Genomic DNA, 6455 nt, shown 5'->3' with positions numbered 1-6455 from the left:
AGAGATTCCAGCCTGAACTATTTAGGGTCTATATGCTCCAAGTGGTGGGAAACCATGCATAGAGCTGCGGGCTGCATTGACCATTTCTGCCAGGACTGGGAGGCTGTGTTTTGAAGGGGAGGGTAGTGAAGAGATCACATAGGGGAAGGATGTGGTTAAGTCCTTCTTTTGGGGCCCAGCTTGTTATCTTTTGGGTCAAGAAAATTATAGGGAATTGATAAATTTACTAGAACAGCAAGAATCACATTATTTTTTTTCCAGCTCTAAATAAGGACTTCTCTTTTCCCAAAATATTCTCCTTGGGCTTAGAATGATACTAGGAAAGTTTCCGACCAACCAGAAATTTTAAAGTTAATTCTGGTGAAGAGCCACAGTCAATACTATTAGGACAGATGGAGTCTTTGAGCAACCCAAATCCCACTCCATGTACCACCAGTCTTCTTGTCCAGTTTGGACACCCCCTGTTCCCTCACAACATTTGGCTCAGAAAGGTTAAGTATTACCTCTGACCACTGGCCTAACCCCACAGCTGGCCCAGTCCCCCAAGCTCACAGAGGTAACTTCTCCAGGGACTTTAGGGACTTTAGGGACCAGGTCAGTGACTGTGAGCAAAGGTAAGCCCCACATGAAAGGCCAGGGACAAGGCATTAGGCCCAAGGGAGGGTGCCCCTTTGGCTGAGTACAGTCTCTCCTCCCTCCAGATGATTCTGTGTCCCTCAGCCTCAAGCAGCTGGCCAGGGCAGTTCTTCCCAGGAACACAGCCTGTTTACTCTACCCCCATGGCCCAAATACCCTCTCTAGCCCAAAGAAAGCCCCGACAGCAGAGGTCTGGCCCCAAACTTACACAATCAGGCCCTCTTCCCCGGGTCCCCAGACACAGGGGGACCAGGCCAAGTCGGGGGTGGGAGGCCCAGGTCAGCGTGGCCAGCGGGGAGGGGGGAAGCTGCCCTCAAGACCACGCTGCCCTGTGGTATCTGCAGCCTGCCTGGGACCGCAGGCGAGACACACACAGAGGCGTCATAGCCCCTGCCGTCCGGCCCTCTATGGCTCCCCAGGGACTCTTGGAACCCATGGGTTTGGCCAGAAGCCCTCAGCCAGACTCTGTACTCATTAAACACGGGCTGGAGAGATGGGTGGGGGGATGGAGGCTGGGCAGGGATGGCAGCCATCAGCGATCTTCCCTGGTTTGATGTCCAAAGATAAACGAAGGGCCAGACGTGGCTTAGAGTTCATTAGCTTCACTCTAGGCAAGAGAACCCCCCACCCATGTGAACAAACTTAGAGATCTCTGGGTACCGTCAGTGCCTCCATCCCTGCCCTAACCCCCCAACTCCAGCTCCTGAGGTCCCCAAGGAGCAGATTCTTTCTTCTGGAGGCACCAGGTGCTGGGGTGCTCTCTTTGCCAACAGGCCAGCTTTCAATTTCCTGACCTCAGTTTGTTGAGTTCAGGTCACCCTGCCACGCACACCCCCGCCCGATTATACACCCCTCACCTGCCATGGCGGGAATCGCTAATCGGGCAATTACTCTAACTGCCGGGTGCTGGGGAGGAAGGGACCCACCCACACAGCCGCCGCTGAGATACTTTCTTCCAGAGTTCTGTTTTCCTCCTCCGAGTGGGACTGACACCTGGGTGCTATTTGGGAACTCAGTGCGCCCTCTGCTCCCAAAGACTTCCCTCCCCACCCCACCAGAGGAGATAGAGCTCAAGGCAGGTCAAGGGAGGCGGAGAGCACCCCCCTGTCTCCAGGATGCTACAGACAAACCTTGAACCTGTCTCAGCCGAGCAAGTGAGCCACACAGGGGTGATGTCGGTGAAGAGTCCACCGAAAGATTGGGGTCTGTGCTGAGCTGCCCGAGACACATCCCGCCCTATGCTGTGGGCTGCTGCCCCCTCAGCCCGAGGTTCTTGCTGCCCTGCTCCCACGGCCAAGAACGCTATCCTTATCTATAGCTCTGTCCATCCCGGTCAGTCTGGACCAACTGATATTCAATAGCTTGGTTATAGCTGCTTAGGCTTGGGGACGAACAGAAGTAGAGGAGGAAGTCACCCAGTGAGAATATGCCCCCTCTCCTATTGTAGATGAGAGCCAAAAACTCACTTGGGATTAGTACACATGGAAGCTTTGATCTCTTAGCTTATAATTAGCGCAAGGTCTTGTATGGATGGGTCCACCCACACAGTGACTGCCTTTTACCTCATCCTTGAGTACTGAAAAATTGGTTTATGGACTGTAAGTCATTGTTTAGAGATTGTTTCAATGTACCCAAAGGTCACTGATTTATGTGAACATATATTTTTAATGGGGTTGTTTGGTTCTTAAGCATAGATTATAGTTTCTGAGAACCCTCTTTGAACCAAGAAAACCTGGCCCCTTTGATGGCTTCCCCTCCCCAGCAGGAAGGCTTTCAAGCAATGGCAGCCACCCCCTGCCCCATCCCCAGTAGGATCTCGGATGAGCCGGTCTTTAGATCCTGCAAGTTTGATGCAGATTGGATGGTGGCCATGGGCCTGATGATACTCACAAAGTCCCTGTTCTCACTCCCACCCCCAGATTCTATCACACCGTCTCCCTGGGTCTCTATACTCCACCTGGCACATGATTGGGCCCAGAGGGTCATGTGGCATTATGGAAAAGTGATGTTCTTTTTTGTTCATAAGGTCTCTTGGGGCCTCCTTGGACTTACCCACGTGGCACCGCCTGCAGACTCCTAATCTGCTGTAGGCACAGCAGGGCCTCTGCCTCCCACCTGTCAGGGCTTTCCCCAGACCACAGACACAGCCTCCAGTTTCCTACCCCTAAGCCACCAGGGGTGCGGCTTTCAGAAATGATGCCACCTCCCCACTCAAACTCAGCTCAGCCTTTTGAGGTCTAACCTTGGGTTGGATGGGGAAAGAGCCTGGCTACCTCAAGCCCAACCCTGTGGTGGGCAGGAAATTCAGGACTCACAAAAAAGTAAATATGGCTTAGTGAGTCTTCCGCACTGACACCATTTGGACATCGGATCAGTGTTGCTACCTCCCTTTCCCTTTCCTCCCTCTTACCCTAAACATCAGAGCAGTTCATCCTGGAGCCAGTTCATCCTGGAGCCAGCATAGGAACTTGTGGGTGTGTGTGTCTGTGCACATGCATATGTGCATGCCTGTGAGCACCTGTACATGCAAAAGGGGGGAGTTGTGGAGGCAAATATCAGATAGGAGAAACACAGTGACGCAAGGACAGGAGGACAGAGGAAGATCCAGGGGGACAAAGCCTGAGGGTTTGGTTCAAACTTGAAGTGCCAGTGCTGAAACAAGTCCACACATTTGTGCATCCCTCCTATGAGCTGAAGAAAATGGACACCCCAAGTACAAGGCCTTCCTGTGGATTGTGTGAGCCAAGCAGTGGGGGACAGAGATGCACAGGACAGATCCCAAGTCAACAGATGCAGCTGGCAGTGAGGATGACTGCATCTTACACGGAAGATAAGGGTGCAGATAAATTAACTTCCAGGGCCAGGACTCAGGAGATTTGTGAGATAGTAATTCACGTTGGCTTTCCCGGGAATGGCGATGTCATTCTCAGTTCCTCTAGACACCCTGGCCTTACAACCCAGGCACACTAGGAAAGTGAATGTGGACAATGCTAACAGACACCATGTATCTGCTAAAGGGCAGAGACTCTCAGATTTGCAAAAGTCAATCTATACTTTGTTCATAATAATGAAAAATGTTGAAGGTGAAATGATAGAAAAAGAAAGTTGGGATAGCAATATTTGTATCAGCAATAATAATACCGTTAATTAATAATTAATGTCAAATGAATTTTGAAGCCAGAAAAAAAATAAGCATTACAGGGACCAAGAGGATTATTACTTAAAGAAACTATACCAGGAAGACACACTAATAACTAAATCTGCATGCGGTTAGCAGTATGGTCTGGAAATACATGAAGCAAAGATTGACAGAATCACAAGAAGAAATTAAAACATCTGAAATGAAAGTGGGACGTTTACATTCATCTCTTCCAGAAACTCAAAGCTTAAAGATGTCAAAAATTGATGAGGCGCCTGGGTGGCTCAGTCGGTTGAGCATCTGACTCTTGGTTTCAGCTCAGGTCATAATCTCAAGGTCATGATCTCAGCTTCGTGAGATTGAGCCCCCCATAGGCTCCGTGCTCTGTGCAGAGTCTGCTTGCCCCTCTCCCCGCCGTTTCCTCCCCCTGCTTGCAAGTGTGCGCTTTCAAAATAAATAAATAAATAACATTAAAAAAAAAAAAAAGAAGAAGCCTAAAATTGAAAAAGGACATAGGGATCCCTGGGTGGTGCAGCGGTTTGGCACCTGCCTTTGGCCCAGGGCGCGATCCTGGAGACCTGGGATCGAGTCCCACGTCGGGCTCCCTGCATGGAGCCTGCTTCTCCCTCTGCCTGTGTCTCTGCCTCTCTCTCTCTCTCTGTGACTATCATGAATAAATAAAATCTTTAAAAAAAAAAAAGAAAAAGGACATAACTCATGAAAAACAAAAATAGAACTTAAATCTTGATCTGAAGGACATATGTAAAACCTTTGCACCCTCAAACTGGAGAATACACGTCCTTTTCAAGAACACGTAACAGAACATTTACAAAAATGGAACATAAAGCAAGTCTCAAAAAAGACCAGAAAACATTTTTATGCATTCTGTGACCACAATGAAGTAAAATACAAATTCAGTCTCAAACGGATAAATAAACTCTCATCTGGAAAACTTCAAGTACTCTCCTAAATAATTTATGGGTCAAAGAAAAATAATTACTGTTATGATAGTTACAACCAAATAATAATGAAACAATACATATTGAAATTCGTGGATGCATTGAAATACTCTTTATTGGAGAATGTGCAATTTAGGATACATTGAGAACAACATGAGGTTGAGGAGCACCTGGCCGGCTCAGCGGTTGAGCGTCTGCCTTTGGCTCAAGGCGTGACCCGGGGGTCCCAGGATCGAGTCCCACATTGGGCTCCCCGCAGGGAGCCTGCTTCTTCCTCTGCCTATGTCTCTTCCTCTCTCTGTTTCATGAGTAAATAAATAAAATCTTCAAAAAAGAAACATAAGGTTGAGTGTTAACAAACTACATATTCAGTTAAAGACTCAAGAGGATGTTCAAAGAAAGTAGAAACTGAAATAAGAGCAGAAACAAATGAATCAGGAGACAAACTCAAAAGCCGGTGTCTGAGATTATTAAACCTGACAGACGTAAAACGAAAACTAAAATAGCATGATTCATCCAGGGATAAAAAAGAAAGAGGTGGTGGAAACAGCCTTCAGGTTGACCAGAGGTGGTATAGATGTGACAATGGCCTGTGGGACTCTCCTGGCCGGGGAGGGGGACACATCTGGCCCGCGTATTGCCCATGTCTTATTTATCTTTGTATCTTCACAGGTTGGCTGTCTAGTACATAATAGTGGGTCTGTTGCCTAAAAATCAAATTCCATTCTTGAGCAGATAGTCCCTGGCCCCTGTGAGGAAGCCAAGAGAATCTGTGGAGAGTTCTTAACAGAGGATCACATGTCCCTGGCTGTCCTGATGTTAATTAAGGCATGCAAATTTAGGAGCACCATACTTTGTTCAATAATTATGATCTTATCTCTTGTATGCCTTTATTTTTTAAAGATTATTTATTTATTTATTCATGAGAGACACAGAGAGAGAGAGAGAGAGAGAGAGGCAGAGACACAGGCAGAGGGAGAAGCAGGCTCCATGCAGGGAGCCCGAAGCGGGACTTGATCCCGGGGAACCCCGGGATCACCTCCTGAGCTGAAGGCAGATACTCAACCACTGAGCCTCCCAGGCTCCCCGAAGTTATCCTTATCGTAATATTCTTGCCTCTTTCTTGGGTGAGGCTGGCCTGAGTAAGGGAGAGGTGCAGAGTCTAGCTGGGGCAGGGGCAGGGGAGGGAGTGGTATTCATTGCCCAGGATGCACGGGAGGCTGTGTCCCATGTGTCTGCCAAGCTATTGAGGGGATAGGGAGGTTGAGAGCCCCCGGTTGATAATGATGGCTGTGCCCAAGCTCCATATGGCCAGGAAACCTGCATCTGCCAGATTTTCACATCAGTCTATGACATCAAAGAGTTGGTCTCAGCTCTCACAAACACCCAAAGTGGGTCAGGAGCAAGATCGGGAATGCACACGGCAAGGATGGAATATTTCTGGCTGGCAATGGAAAGTCGCAAGGCATACAGAGGCAGGACGCTGGAGTCTAGGATTTCAGAGGTAGTACAGAGGCCTCCTAACCCCTTCCAAAAACACCACCCTTTGCAGGCACTGAGGCCTGGACCACTCCTCTAGTTCTAACCCCCAACTTGGTTTTGTCCCCTAAAGAGAGGTCACCCCCAAGCCTGATGAGCCATTGTGAACTCTGAATTCGTGTGTCGGATGCTTTCCTGACTTGAGGTCTGATGGGGGCAGGTTGGGTGCAGTGAGTGAGGAC

Source organism: Canis aureus, chromosome 25 (genome assembly GCF_053574225.1).
Source record: "Canis aureus isolate CA01 chromosome 25, VMU_Caureus_v.1.0, whole genome shotgun sequence".
In the NCBI taxonomy this organism is placed as follows: Eukaryota; Metazoa; Chordata; class Mammalia; order Carnivora; family Canidae; genus Canis; species Canis aureus.
This window is presented reverse-complemented; position numbering follows the sequence as displayed.